Source organism: Temnothorax nylanderi, unplaced genomic scaffold (genome assembly GCF_030848795.1).
Source record: "Temnothorax nylanderi isolate EJ_2023f unplaced genomic scaffold, tnyl_v1.0 TNYL_tig0079_pilon, whole genome shotgun sequence".
Lineage (NCBI taxonomy): Eukaryota > Metazoa > Arthropoda > Insecta > Hymenoptera > Formicidae > Temnothorax > Temnothorax nylanderi.
This window is the reverse complement of record NW_027249141.1, coordinates 66,356-83,153: the sequence shown is the minus strand read 5'-3', so window position 1 is coordinate 83,153 and position 16,798 is coordinate 66,356. Positions and strand designations below refer to the sequence as shown.

The window sequence follows — 16,798 nt, the reverse complement described above, 5'->3', positions numbered from 1 at the left end:
AGTTTACACGTCTTCAACTTACACAATAGAGATGTGCGAACTATTCGAATTTGAATTTCTATAATTCAAATCTGAACTATTAGAAAATTTTGAGTTTAGATGGTTTGAATACAAATTATACATGTATATTGTCAATTTTATAAAATCATATTTCCCGTTAATAAGCAAAAATACGATCATGTAAATAGGTGCATTCCAGTGAGTGCGCCTATTCAATATTATAATCGCTCACTGAGCAGCTAAATAGCAGTCAAAAAGTTTATAATTTTTGACATGCCCTGTGACCTTATCAAATTGTAAAGTAAAAGTTTAAATATGCGTAAAAAATATAGTAAGTTGTAAGTATTGACAATAAAATAAACTATATTTTATTTAATTTCTAAGTATGTAATTGGATAATGTTATTGGATACCACTATAGATTATTTGAATAATTTATCTATGATTTTTTGCCTAATTGTTTTAATTACTACGACATTAAATAAAATATATTTTATTAGTTTTATATTAAATATTTAAATATATCATCTTGCTTTAAAAAGAATTTATATCATAAATCTCTTATTATCCACATGTTAAAATTCAATCTAATAGTTATTATATTGCTAATTAAAAATTATGTTTCAACGATTTGAAATCATTTAATTCGCTCCGATTTCAGTGAAATTTTTTCGATTTGGTTCGATTTGAATTCGAAAGAGGAAATAAAATTCGATTTGATTCGATTCAACATCAGTAATTTTTCGTTCACACATCTCTAAACTTCAAATTACATCTTCAAATTATATTTGAGCTTTTTTATGCTTCTTAATATGGAACCGTATCTTGCAATATCGCAACTATAAACCGCCAGAAACTACATTATGTACATTACAACTACCCAACTGTCGACTAATTGTTAGTCGTAGATCTTAGAGTGGGAATCAAAACTTAGCATAATGAAATACCCTAAAACCGCTGGATATACCCGAGTATACATAAACATGTCTACACTGAGAAAAAAAAGTTGTTAACTTGACTAAATATTTTTTAACTGAAATATTTAAGTATTTGAGTCAATTACGTCCATGTTAGATTTAATATGTCGTATTTGATTTAAATACATAAATATTTCAATTAAACAAATAATAATCAATTGAAAATATTTAGTCAAGTTGACAACTTTTTCTTCTCAGTGTAAAAACACAAAAGTTCTAGACTAAATTTAATCTTAATAAGTCAACTGCCTTGAGTAATCTTGAACTAAATTAAATTCATTCAACGAGATTTGTCCTTTCCCGACGTAGAATCCCATCTAAAGTCTGTGTACACTCTTGGAAGGAGGTAATTCTGGAACACGAAGCACTGCTTGTCTACTTATCTACACGACAACGGGGGATACACGTACGCAGGCATCCAAGGAACGTGACTGTGACACGTCGAGGTATCGTGTGAGCGAGAGATATATTACGCCGGCGGCGCGGCGGCGCGATCTGAAATCGATCGATTGTGACCTAGAAGGAAGGTTAATCCTGCGCCGGGGTACAACAGCTCCCAATTAAGACCGCAGGCGGTGTACCGCAATACGTGGAGCGCCGACGCTCCGACCGTCCGTCGACCCCGAGAGCTCAACAATCAACAATTGTACGCCGCACGGGCGAAAAAAAATCTGCTACTATTTCACAAAGCCGCGTGAATTCTATACCGTGTATACAGAAATATATAGATACCGCGACCTGCAGACGTTAGAACACAATACAGTTTGCGGTCCGCGGGTAAAGTGACAAATGCAGCTGTTGACGTTTTTCTTCTGTTTCTCGATTATGGAAGGAATCGGTTGCCGCGTTGTTGAGACTAATTGACTTGTCTATATTGACTTTAATTAGTGGAAACTTTACATTCTTTGCATTCTTTTAGTTGGCGGAAACTTGGCCTCTTATATTCTCTCGCGTCATGAAAACTCTACATTCTTTTTTATTATTTAATCGAAATTTAATACTTTTTAAGAGAAAAGTTTATATTAAAAATACTTTGAGTCGTACGAATCCTTACACTGAAAAAAAATCTCGTTGCATTAATTGGAATTCTGCAGGTAGAGTCAACCAGTATATCTGTTGGAAAATGAATGAATCAGAATTCTTTTAGCATGATTAATTTCTTCCTATTATAAATATACTAGAATTTCTTGTTAATGAAATTAGTTGCACGTTCCTTTGTTCTTATGTGTCGTTTATGTCTAGTCAATATAACTAAAAATTTTATAAATCCAACTGGAAAATACTAATCAAATCTTTATAGTTGAATTATTAAATGTTCTAGTTATATCATATCGAGTTCTATCGTGATAACTAGAAAAATTCTGCTTGGTTTCACCAAAATGCATTCATATACGTTTTGTTGGTACAATCGAAACATTTTTCTCAGTGTATGTCTAAAATATTGTCTCCAATAAATTGCTATATCGGGTTCCAAACTTAGTATTTTTTTTATATTTCCAGCTTTGTTTAATAGTTCACTATATATATTTCAATTTTTGTTGTATATCTATTATAGAGAATATTTTTAGAATTAAAAATGTCTCTTAAATTATGGATTTTTATATCGTTACATTTTGTAAATCCAACACGAAAAAAAAAGGATTAGCTACTATAGCAAATGTAGTCGTAAAATATGGATGACTAACATTTTCTGCAGCGAGAGCTATGATTTAGAAATAGTAACAAAACCTTTTGTTAAAGTTTTGCTATCATTGCTAAATTATAATTCTCGCTGCAAAAAATGTTAGTTGTTCATATTTTACGACGAGATTTGCTATAGTATAGCTAATTCTTTTTTTCCGTGAAATAAATCAAATTTTATTTACGCACGCAACTTTGCTTTATGAACGCTCAGAACGTTATTGCGGTATGCAATAGGGCATTCCAAAACAAATAAAATATTTTACGTTATTTGAAAATAGTTGGCAAAGCAATTTAAGCAATTTAGTAAATGGTAACCAGCGTTTTTATCGAGGCGCCGCATCGCTTCCGCATAAATATTGATTTCGCATCGATCGCGCGCGCGCGGGACCGCCATTTTCATCTTTTGATAATGCAGCCGCGTATTAATGGACCTGTCTGTGGTGACTGTTGGTATTAACCTGGATAAATGGAATAAAGTTTTCGCCGGTGCGGGCGGTCGACGCGCGCGGGCGATATTGCCGCCGTTGTTGTTACGCCCCGGAAAATGGCAGTCGCCATCGCGGAATTATTGTTTTTATCGAAAAGTTTTACGGGAATAAATAAATCCCTCTCGTTTTTTTTTTTTACCTTTCTCTTCGGACAGCGAATCAATTGAAACGGATCGCGTAATGTAAACGGAACTGATTGAGGTAATAAATTCGCGGCGAGGAACAGCAGCGATACACCTCGATTGCAACGGAGAACGGAGAAAATGCACGCGCGCATCGGCCAATTAATATCCGCCCCGGGCCCTCGGCGATTCATTTATCAAAAAGTCGCGAGATCACCGTGCCGTGCCGCGATAACGAACGGCCCGAGCGATTTTTCACGCCGCACTGAAACTCTGCAGCCTCTTATTCCGCCGGCGTTCGCCGGCGTTCGCGTCGTTATCGCGTTTACAGCCAATCCACCCGTTTTCGAACGTAAGTGCGGCGAGAGAGAGCCCCTTTTTGTCCATTTTATTTCGCCAATCGACAGAAAAATCGAAATCCCATCCGCGGCTATTATAAGCGCCGCTCTGCGGTAAGAAATTTCAAGGGACAAGAAGTATTTTGATAAACGAGACTAACTGAATTCTAAGACGTTCTTTGGGAATCCTCCTAGGATTCTTTCCGAATGTTTTAATGTTGAAATACCTACTTGCGAGTTGTAAAACTTTACTACTCAAACTCTTCATATCTTTAATCCCTTTGAGTTATTGTTTTCCCAGATAACACAATGTCGAAAATCGGGACATCTCGAAGAGTGTGTTGTCTGAGTTGTTAAAACTTACTTTTTTTGAACTTTTGAATTAAACTATGCATTCGCCGAAATGCAGAAACTCTTTTATATTGGAAGGTCTTTGTATTACCTTCACTAGCTTTTTAATTTCCTCAATTATTTTCCTGCTATCTTAAAATATTTCCACTTCGAAAACACGATTTTCCAATCTCCCTCAACGTTCCTGAATTTGCGCAGTTTTATTTACATGCACTAAGGCACTTTCTCGGGGGTCCTTGGGGGTTTATAATCTGCGCCTTTACATGTAAAATGCATTTATCTCGCGTATAAACTCCGGGATTATTCGTGTATTTCTTCCCGCAAGAGCGAGCAGAGATTCGCCGAGCGGTTCTTCGGGCGCACGTTCCCGCGTATTCCAGTAGCCGGTAGCCAGCCGAGCTTGCGGGACGCGAAACAAAAGGGAATGAAGCGGAGAATATCCGAAAACAATACATTTTATACCACCGCGCCGAGCGAGGCTGCGGCGCCCTTCCTCCGCGATACATAAATATCATCCTGCCCGCGCCGCCGCGCCCGCGCCCGCTCCGGAGCGAGCCATGACGTACTGCATGCGCGTCAAGGCCCGCTTCTCCTTGCCAAATGTCCGCCTAGTCGCGCTAGCCAGACTTCTTGTTTTCCCCCGCTCCACCGTGAAAAAGGATGCCCACAACCACCCTCGCGTCAAGAGCGGTAGATAAAGTAAATTAACGCTTTCGGTTGCATACGCGCTGCCCTAAAACCGTCCCCGGCTTCTCTTTGAATGCCGAGCTCTTCTTTGCGTCTTTATGGATAATGCAAATTGCCATTTTCGTTATTTGACTATCGTTTCGAAAAGGAACTTGAAAATTCTTAATAGTTTGTCTTGATCGTTTTTGGTGTGCCGCAAATCCAATCCTAATTTTGAATCATTGTTGCAAATTCGGCTTCACTGTAAATCCAAGTGTGTTATTTCTACGTATAATTAAACGTTTAAAAATGACACATTTTTGACTGAATTTCGTTTTACATGTTTTGTTGCGTGTTAAATTAACACGTTTAATCGTATTAATACGTTCAACCGTGTTAAATGATGTCATTTAAAGCGGCAAGAAATGTGTACGAAGAGCTTCAGTTAAAATAACGTACACTTGGAATTGCAGTGTTGTTACGGAAAGCAATATTGCTATCTGTACATACATCAATTGCTTTGATATAACAGTGAGAAGTTAAATCGAAGATAATAACGTTATGAATACAACCGATTGTATACGGTCTTTATACATGATTGATCAATTGATTAATCCCCTGCGGTACCCTCTTTGATAAATCCGATAAATTCCGTCAAAAATTCGAGGGAGAGAAACTCTGAATCCGTGGATATGGATTAAAGTGGAACGCGCGAGATATTAAGAGTGATACCTGAGGTGTCCCGGTATCCAGCGCGATGAGGACGTAATTCTTTTTTTTTTCATCCACATAGGGAGATCCCAGTTAAAAATCCATCTTCTGGTGAGTAGACAAAGAGCCGCGGAGCCGTAATAACCCCTTACGCCACCCCCTCGAATACCGGGAATATTGTTTCGCGTCAAGCAGCCGCTTTTAAAGCGTTAATTTACATTCCTACCCTACCTTGGACATTCTCTCGCTCAACACAAATCCGGTTTTATCGGAATTTTTAGGCGGAACCCCCCTCGAAACCCCTCGAATAACTCCCGCCTCGTTTTCTTATTATTATTCCGCCATTGCGCGTAGAATCAAATTTCGATGTATTTTCCTTGTAAGAGGAATCTCTCCACAGATCTGCCTTTTTATTCTGATTTTATCGGAATAAAATTATCAACGGCATGAAAATAAATTGTATAGAAATAAAGGCAAAAGGAACAATACGATATAAACGGGAGACTTTATCGGGGGTGGAATTCTGAAAAATTTACATAACTTAATTTTTTTCACGGTCGATTTGCGAAAACGGCTTAGATTTTCATATAGCTATTCCCCCCAAGACGTTGTATATGCACGAAGGCGACGTAAGTCGATCCATTTGGGTGGCTACGATGTTCCGGCAATATCGACTAGCCGGAGATTTATAGAGACGCCCTGAGAATTTTATCGGGGGCCGTTGATCGATTTATCGGGGCGCCTGCTGCCGACTGCACGGACCTACCCGGGCCGAAAGAAAGGCCTTATGCACGAAAGGAGGAAAGCCGTCGCTGACTTGACCATAAATTAGAGCGATTTTTCGCGCCCCGGCCGTGATTTACAGCCCTGCCAAGCGCAAACGGGTACCTATCATCATCGTTGTACACCGCGAGAGCAAACCATCTTCCTACTCCTAAAGTCTCCCGATCTTTATCCCTAATTCCCCTCGCATCTTGCGTTCTATCGGCGCCATTATTCTAGCACTTTTAAACTGGATTTCCCTGACGCGCGCGCTCGTCCCCGCGAATATAACAGAGTTCTAGCTCCTCTTGAAAGCTTTATTGGAATCAATATATTAAATTAAACTTGGATTCTCTTTATTTTCTACAATCTTCAACTCTCCCGACGCCTAAATCTACGAATCGTTCTTATGCAGGAAAACGTCTCAAGTTACGCGACGCGAGGCCTTTAGAGTAACTGGGGGACATATGCCAGTGTGGGGAATATGCCACTCATTATGTTGAACAAAGTTATGGTTAGAAGCGCTCTTGTAACACCATGAAATTGTTCAAAGATCTATATATCTGACGTTTTGCATAAGTTTTATTAATTTCCTGGCAGTATTATAGTTTTTATAAGGTCAGTATTTGATAATGTGTACTTTTTAGAACTTTCTTAATGCTTTATGTGTAATAAGTTATTCTTCAAGCGTTACACTGTTTTTAATTCGATTAGCTTGTCGTTCTATTAGTATTGGTTAGGATGAAAGTGTTCAGTACGTCGCTAGTTCGTTTTACTGACAGCCGTATTAAACAGTGTAAACAAATATTTCCCCGTATAAATGTTGAAATTGAATAAACCTAAATATTTGTTTCATTAATTTTATTTATTTTATTTACGCTATGAATAAGCTACGTACTTTAATATTTTGCAAAATTGTATTCCGGATAATTAAAATTATTTATTGTACATAACACTGTTGAAATACAAAGAAAATAATAAAAACATTCTTTTACGTGTTTTGAACAAGAATGTATACGAAAAAGACTAAAAAGAAAAAAAGTAGCTGATATAAAGTTTATAAAATTTATAAGGTTTAAAATTTTAAGATTTTAAGATTTACGAGCTTTTAAAGAGTTCATAAGGTAAGGTTTTAAAGTTTTTAAAATTTATTTTTCATTTTAATTTTAAATGTTGCGAACCAATATTATAATAATTTTAATATTACAATTTAATTTCAAAGGTTGCACGATTTTTAATTCTAAAAACCATTTGTATTGACTTATTTTAAAGACTACTTATACTATTTTTTTATGAATAAAGTAACTTTTGAAGTTAAATTACTACATGTTTATACATGGCATATTGTCTACATGGTTGAGTAATATGTCACTTCGCAACACTTTTGTATTTCTTTCTTTTTAATAGCAAACAATCCAAATATTACAGTAAAATCATATAGGTACAAATAACAGATAAAAGAAGGAAAAAGAAGACCAGTATGCAATAAGGTACTTCAAAGAGAAAAAAAAGGGGGAAAAATCGAATTTTTGTTAAGCGTGGCATATTCCTTCTAGTTACCTTATATTTTTTTGTTCTTCTTAAATACCTACAACATTTTTATTTAAATTTTCGATCTTTGCATGAAATCTGCAACTTTTTCGATTCTCTTATTTCCCGAACTTCAGTTCTCTTCGATTCTCACGTCTACATCTTAGCACGTATTCAACTTCTGACATCCGGTACTTTCCTTTAGAGCCTTTGCCATTCGGTTTCTCGACTACTTCCACTTTTGACACGTTGAATCCTCGATCTTCGCATCCTCGAAGGGAGAGCATTAAATATTGACGTTTCTTTCATCCAAAATTCGACCCCGCCACCCTTTGACACGAACCTCATCAGCCTTGCAAGCGTCTTATGAGAATAAGAGACCCAGGACGACGTAAGCTACGATGGTGGCTTTCGCGGTGGTGCCGCGATTGCGTCTGTTGCTGAAATATCATGCACGACTAGCATGCACGGCGTGTTAACGTCACGTAATGCTTATCGTATATCTGCGAAATTAATTACGCACTAGTTATATAAGCGATTTTGCGACAGGAATGTATAAATAATCTCAATCCAATTATATTATGGATTTCAAATGAATCTGTATATATTTATTTTAAATGAAAAAAAATTACTGGAAAAAAAGTGGTTCAATATTTTAATTCCACATTTTATTAATTACAATTTATTTCAAGGTAAATATAATTCGAGATAAATATTTATATATACATCTATGAGAGATTTTTTTCTATAAAATCTCTTTTCAATAATGATTTCGATCCATATATCTTTTGTGACGGTACTGCAGAAGAAAATATTTCATGTTTTCTCCCTTAGTCCAATTTCCATATTTATTAATATTATTAATATTTTCCCAAATATTTTCTCTATATGTTTATTCGCGTAAGCCAAATTAATTTCGTTAAAAACCGCCCGGCGCGGGATATAAACGAGCGCCGGATTTCAATAAACATTTCGCACAGTTAATTGGTAATTAAGGATCTAAAAACTCATCGGCTATGGAAATGTAATTTCCGATATTGATGAGACAACGGGGAGGAGAGGGAGAGAGAGTGAGGGTGGTCTTTTATCTACGGTGGAATTTACGGTCACCATATCTTCCTGAGACTGGATCGGATATTCAAGCAATATAGCAGTAAAATATTTCCCCCCGATGGAATTTTTTTCCATTAATTTTATACGTATGGACTTTCCGGGATGCTGAACTCATTTCGAGAGCAGCGATGGAAAGCGATAGCAGAAGGAAAGGATTCCGCGGAATCCTGCGAGAATTCGAGAGGTACCAAGATCTTCGTCCACAAGAGGGAATATGAAATCAAAGTCAGCTTTAATTCCTTTGTTACAAATATTCGATATTATACCGAAACATCCGGCATCATAAAAGTTATCTTTTTTTTTACTATTAATTCTTAAAACTTATACAATGTGTTATGCAAAGAGGATATATTTAGAAATAAACTGTTAAAAAAAGCAGTAAAAAATATCGAAGGCAAAATCATTACCGAATAATCTTCTTAAAAATTATCTGTGTCTCTCTTGCGAACTTAAGTCCTAGAGAATGGACTCGGGCATGAAGTTTTATCCTTATCTGGCAGTTGCCATGGGCGTCTTGGATTATCATGGCTGGCTGGAATGGCCGGATGAACACCGCGCCATAGTCGCTTTACATTAATCCATTAAAACGGGTCACGCTTGACGCAGTAAAGTTAATATAAGTAAATTAGAAATTTATCTAACATCTGCTTCAGCCACGTATTTTATAATGAGATCGCCGAGCGCCGCTCATTACTTCGGCATGCTCCTCTTTTAAATGGCGGGCAATGGCGCCAGTAATATTTTAGGCACCCTCTTCAGGCCATATTGGACAAAGTACCGCTTTCTGTCAAATGGCAAACACTAAAACTGATATACCAATATAGCCTAATGATACTACTACAATGATAGATATAATAAACAAAACGCTAAATTAAATTAAACAAAGAAATGTGCATAAATTCCCGCGAATAATATTATTAGGCACAAGAAATCCAGCCTGACTGCATATTGGCACATTTCCTATTTACCTGATTGTGTTATCATAATCGGTCATGATTCTCCGTAATGCTCACGAATATAACTTCTCTTTCCTGTAACACGTTGAAAATTTAGTTTAACTTGCATGCTTTTCCGCCTTGTTTTAAATAATGAAGCAAAAAGTAAAATAATATAATTTTAATCAATCAGAAAGTTAAACAAATGCAAAAGTTGATCCTGCACACATATAATATAGGTATGTACATATAAAATAATTAATTTTACTCTAAAAACTTAAAGTACATTTAAACACATAAATTTTAAAGTGGCTAATTCACAAAGAACAAGCAGAGAGGAAGTTAAGTGTGTGGATAATATGTTATGCGAGCTAGTCCGTGAACACGTGCGAACACCTACTTGTTCAAAATTAACGACACGTCGAGTGGAAAGCGGAATTATACGAAGCAAACTGCACCAAGGATGAGTATACTCTTTCTTGCACTTTTTCTTAAAACGACGTTAAGCGTCAGAGTTATGAGAGATATTTTTTTAAATGTTATTTTTCTGTCAAACTATTAAAATTATGAAGATTTTAATTAGAGTCGATTAGAGCTTGAAAGCTATTGTAATTAAAAGAGGTTTTAGTAAAAAGTAAAAAAATGGAGTTAACTTTTTATTTTAAATTTAATTAGAATCCCAATTTTAAACTTTAATTAAATTTTTGTTATTCGGCATTGACGACTTTTCTGATTAAACGATCATATCTTTTTGGAATTTGATAAATAATTAACGTTTTGAACTCTTCGCTAAGTTTTTTAAATTCAACTTTAAGATATTATTTAATAAGAAATATTTTTATACATAAAATTATATTTCGAATATTATAAATAATATTTTGGACTCAGATCTTCTGCCACTAATATTATTCTTGGATATTATTTATATCGCGCGCTATTAATAATGTTCCAACTAATAACTTATAAAAATAAACTTTATTTTCAAATAAACAATATTTTTGATAAACCGTGGATGGTCTTTTTAACGTCAAGCACGCAATGTCGGCATGCGGAAAATCCGCTTTATAAACGTGTCATCATCGAGCGGACAGGCGATGAGAGCTCGCGCCGATAACCCCATCCGCGATCCATCATCAGGCAGGGGCGATACACGACAATAGCTCCGCTCTCATTAATTATTTTCCTTTTTTTTTCCTCGCTCCCCCTTCGTTTTTTTTTTTCGTGTTCGCGTTCCAAAACCGCGTGTGTCACGGCTGTTTACCGTCCCCGCATCCAGCTGTGCCATGCCGCCGTGAATGGCTGCCGGTAGGCGAGAGGCGAACCCGGTTGTTATCATCTATCAAGTGCCATCGTCGCGGACAGACACTGTCAGCAAAATCGTGACGCTTTGTTGGTGTTTCCTCCCCCTCTACGGTCGAGATTTGTCGCCGACGCGAATTCGACGCTCTCCGAGACACGGGGTATTAAAAAAATCGCTGCGTAAAAAATTGTCGATGGAGAGAAGGCGGGACTTGAATCGTCGAACGTTGAGATCTTTTCTGTTGTACCCGCTATTATACCCGCTTAAACATTTCCCTATAAAAATTGAATTAATATTGACAATACTGTTTCTTATATTGTGTATCCCTAACAGCAATAATATCCTGTATATCTATAGAATATACTAAAAATGTACTTAATATACCGAGAACATCCTTATAATATTTTATACTTTACGATATCCTCTGAACATTCTCAGAATATACATTTGCTGTTAGGGATATGATACATATTATTTATTTATTTACAGTTATTTTATTTGCTTTGTTATCGTTTTTTCCTTTTCTATTTTGTTCACCCATACGAGAAACACAAAACTCTTCGCATTGTTTATTTGTTTTTTTCTTAGACTTAGAGAGAGGATGCAATGCGGTCTCTACCACTTTTTTATTGTTTGATTGTACAGTCATTTCCCGTATCTTGTTATGCAAATCTATAATATTAGAAGACTCTGATAATGATTTTAAAAAAAATCACGCAATTATTGTCTAACGAATCAGTCTGCTAAAGTCTCTCTTAGTCGAGGACATTAAAAAGGCTCTTAATTAGAGTTTAAATGGGATTTTAATATTGCCGATTTTAATTAACGAAATATCATTACGACGAAAGCTTTTGCGAACCGCGAATAAAGAAGGTTGTTACGCGGAGCAACTTCAAGTCACTTATCGAGCGCAATTTCTCATTTTTACTTCACTTTTAAATTGGCATCTGCATCGAATCGATTCCATAAGCTTCCTTGCTATCCCAAATGTGTCAAAAAATTCCTTCCTTAATAATAAAATGTCTAGATTTGATAGAGAAGGGGGGAAACGAGACAGTTCTAGTATTACTCCATTTGCCTGGAAAATTTACGGACTGCTCTGAGCTCGTCACGTCATATCACAATTGTCTCCGACTATCGATTGTTCCCTCTGGCAACTGGTTGCCGCATCTCGGTGATTCCGCCTGCCCTAGAAAATATTTTCTTGTAACCATTTCGAGAACTCAAAGTCGTTTCCAACGGTTCCCGAAAAATGGACTAAGAATTTTGTCAACAAAATTCTCTCAGGAAATATTAAATATAATACCTACTTTAATTTACAAATATTAAATATCTTAATAAAAAGATTTTTAAATTAAATTGTAATGGCGGAAATTATTTTAAAATTTCTTGAAGCGTCTGACGTCTTCAAATATAAATTTGCAAAAAATTCGTTTACAAAGTCGCTTTGCACGAGAATAAGAAAAATTATGCTGGATGGGATTTGGCTTCTTTGATTTCTCGTTGTTTTCCCGTTAAAGTATGTTCCATTCTTGTTCCATAATTATTTAAACACAAATCTCGACAGTTGCGCTCGAAAAATCTCGTTCCCGAGATAATGGCGAAACTTCCCTCGGGCTGCTCGAGGCCGAAATTATCCGCCAACTGTTCAGGACGAGGGCGCACATAATGCGCCCGATTACGTGAGGACCGAACGAACGAACGAACGAACGAACGAACGAAAAAAAAGCGTCTTTTTACATATCTAAGCGTGGTGCTTTTTACATATCTAGCAACGAAATTTTACGACGCGAAAATCTCGACCGATGGCGGAACTCATTTATGCTCGTTTATGCGCCCCTTATCGGCGCGCTCGCGAGGTAAGAGCTAGGATGGAAGTTGAAAATCCGAAAAGTACAAAAATCTCAAATGATTCCAGTTCTTCCATTCTCCCGGCCTGTTTCTCTCCGTCAGGATATCTTTGAGGCAGTTTCCGCAAATGGAGACTCGCTCACCTTCTCGCGGGCGTAAAAGGTGGCTAAAAGGGATATATAAAACAGTTTAAGATTGTCCGCTGGATATAAAAGAACCGCGATCCTCGTGTCGTACTTAAGACCGAACATATAGTTAATGCGTTAAACGAAATTTCACGATATTATTTTTATTCAAATATCGCGATGTTTTCGCCAAAGAAATGTCAGAGAGTGGTGATATTACTCTCTAAAAGTCGAAGATGAAATTTAGAGAGTATAACGTAAGAGGATGTAAAAGAATGCGAACACAAAGTGTAACTTGAAATTACTCGACAAAAGTTTGTGAAAGTAAATAAAAAAAGACTGAAAAAACTGTATTTGAGAAATTCTTTTCGAGCATGTTTTTTTAACACATCAAGAGACGCGATAGCGTCGAGCATAAAAATAACGACAAGCCGTCTGCGACCGTGTTCATGTCATTGTCCGGCGTTGGCGATTCACGTTTTTGGGGAAATTTTCCACCTCGAATTTTTCGATTAGAGAAAATAATGACGCAATAAAAAACTTTTAACGACATTTTTATGATGTAACGCTCTCGATATTCCAATCGGTCCGAAAAAATTGGTAGTCCCAATGCGGAGATGCGTCAAAAAATGAGATGCAAAAGCGGCGCGAAAAAAAAATGTCACTTTTTTTCTCTCGTCGATGTTAAAATCCATACGTACGTGCCGAAGCGCGTCAATTCGGAAAATGATAGGATCTATATCGACAGAATCAAGGAGGTGGTTTAAGCCGATATATTGAGAAGAATTTACGGTGAAGGGCCTCGGCGCAGCAGTCGGGAACGAGTTCGATACAAGAGCTACGTTTATGATCGTCGAAATTTCAGAATCCTCGAATCGAACGCCCGGGATTCTCGGGATAATTGGCTCTTAGAATTCCGAGTTGTAAAATTTTTCAACTTTTTACAATAACCCGAACGTTTATACATTTACAATTATTATCGCGCATTATCGAATTTTCAGACCTACTTATTCTCAATTTAATTCCCGTTCCTCTGCTCACATTCTTCGTCCTTATTTATATTTTTTATTTTAAAATTTGCTCGTTCCTCAGAATTTTTGTCTTAAATTACATTTTTATTTTTAATTAATCTTTAAGTTTCAATCTTGTTTATTGAATTTCTATCTTACGCAATTGTCGGATTTTCTTTATCCGAAGCAAACAATTATCCCGCGAAGGAATCCGGAGGAAAGGAAGGGGCAATAAGATTTACGAGGACGATAAACGTCATTTTCGTGAGTGGCCACATATAAAAGCACAGTCGTAAGGACATCTCTTAATAAGACGAGCGTATCCAGCGTGCACGTCGCTTCTGTGGACTGTATGCGAAGCTTTTACCGCGGCGATTCCGCTGTGAATACAGGCAATGAATGCAGCCGTGATAACCGCACCGTCGTCCTTATCTGTACACCGTAATCCTGCTTGTGTCACTGTAACTCGCGGGACGACGCGATAAAGTGCGCTGCACTGCAGTTGCACCCGACCTTGCCGCGCATCATTGTGCAGGTTTATCCTGACGTTAACCCTGCCGCTTTCAGTTTTGCATTCCTGTCCATTCGTTTTTTCTTTCTATATGTAACGTTTCGAAACTGGGAGAACGAAATATAGTCCGAGAGTTGAAATTGAGATTGGAAGAAAGACGATTTTTTTTTAGATAATATATAAATATCATGACTACACACACACACAAAGAGAGAAAGCTCCAGCTCCTGCGATAAAACTCTTTGAATTTTTGTAGTAAACGAGCATTTAATATTTGCATATTGACGCGTAGAAATAATTTATTGAAATTTAATAAAAATATTATTTTTGAAACCCATTCAATTTAGGATATCAAATATTGCGATAATAAAAATACAAATTTAACGAAATACCGATATTTATTTCATTCTGCTTTATGGGTAAAAATTGCAAAAACCACATTTTATAATTTAATAAGTTTTCTTTTAATGGTTTTGCATTTTCGAGCATTGTGGCGACGAGAGTTAAAATTAAATCGCGGGTGACGTAAAATCGAGCCGGATTAGAAAAGTTTCGATTTCTGCGTAATAAATGCACAAAGTGTTTTCTCCGTGTTGGCGGCATTCGCCAACGGAGGCCGAAAGGATTAAAGGAAGCGTTGGTTGCTAAGAAGGCGGATGCAATATCGAATTTGCAAAATAAAGCGATCTAACGGGGAACGCAGGTAGTTCTCGTTTACCATTCACGATATCAAACTACGGAGCACCGCTCTATGAATATGTAAAGTCCGTTAGAGGCACCCCGGCAAATTGTTTGTGGATCGCATCAAATATTGACAGGGCGCTTGTAAATTTATTCACGGCCGAAATAATATATCGCCGCGCCGCGCCGCCATGCCACAAGGTTGGATAAGTTGAAAGCCCGATTTTCCCTCCCGTAACGGGGAAATGAGATTCTTATTCTTTGTTTACGAGAAAAACGCAAAACTGCGATTGCGCGAGATCCTTCAATACCCCGAATTCTGAATGTATGGGATTTGATATCGAAAATTGGCATTTGCGGCTAAACCGCGTTCTCCCTTTCGTATATTGTAGTCTTCTTATCTCGGATTTCAATTTTTATTCTCGAATATTGCAAATTTTCTATTCTTGTGTTTGCTTTCCAAGCCCTGAAGCTTCGAATATTACTAAACTTTTAGAGAAACTCAAAGATTTATAAATTACAATTTTTTATAACTTAATATATGTATATATAGGTATGTATAATATTAAAATAAATAAACAATAAATTTTGTTTTAATGATAAAAGTTATGTTGATAACGTTTAGGAATATTGAGGTGAACTTCACCCTTTATTTTGCATTAATTTTTTTTTTATAAGAAAAACCACTCTCTCGCTTATAAAAAGATATTGTAGAGCGTTTTAAGGTGTTCCAAAAAAAATTTGCAAGAAGGTAACTGCTTTCAGCACTTCCGGCGTTACATGTAGACAATTAGTGACAGAATTCTCCTGCGAATTCCCAGTTCGTATAAAATGAGCTTTAGCGGATAACATGTATCTGGGGACGTGTATTTCGAGCAATCGGCGGAGTCGCCAATTAGGAAGGGCACGTGAGGAAGCTACAAGGACGATAATGAAAATAATAATTAGCCCGGCGTAGTTGCGGCTCATTAATTGATTTGGCCACCGAATCGTCATCGTTCTGGACGTTCACTTAATTAGCACGGCCGGGCAATCAAGCGGTCGTTTACTCCTCTAATCGCATTGACGGCTGTCCATTTTCCGCGACGCATTTATCCTTACGAGATCTCTCTTTTTTAGCAAATTAACTTACTAAGAGTGGAAATGAATATCACACAAAATCTCCTTCCTTACGCAATATCCGAAAGAGTTTACGTTACCGGCTTAAATTACTTTTGAAGAATTCTAGGAAATAAATCTTGAAAGAGAAGAAATTAAACTGAACTTTAATTTCATATTTGTTGTACTGCAGCTTTTAACGTCAAAGCAGAAAACTGTATAATGTCAACTCTAAAATTACATATAAAATTTTAATTACGGTTCCCTGTCACTAAAGTAAAAAGAGGACGAAATCTGAAATATATTTTTTCTTAATAATTAAAACAAATCCGGAAACAGAAATTATTGCCGTTTTGTTAAAAATATTATAAAAATTATTGTATTTTATTAGAAATATTATAAAAAACATATTAAATATTAAATGTAATATATATTATATATATGGATCAGAGAGAGATATAGAGGGAGAGAGAGAGAGAGAGAGAGAGAGCTGTAAACTAATCGATGCGACCTGTCATAGGGTCGTTGCGTTTCACGAGGGGTTGGG

General features: G+C 36.6%; 1 protein-coding gene across 3 annotated transcripts in view; it reads left to right on the top strand.

The window, feature by feature from the left end:
* Positions 1-16,798, top strand: part of Nlg-3 (neuroligin 3) — a 152,617-nt gene that overhangs the window by 111,308 nt on the left and 24,511 nt on the right. The gene's annotated exons all lie outside the window — the stretch shown is intronic.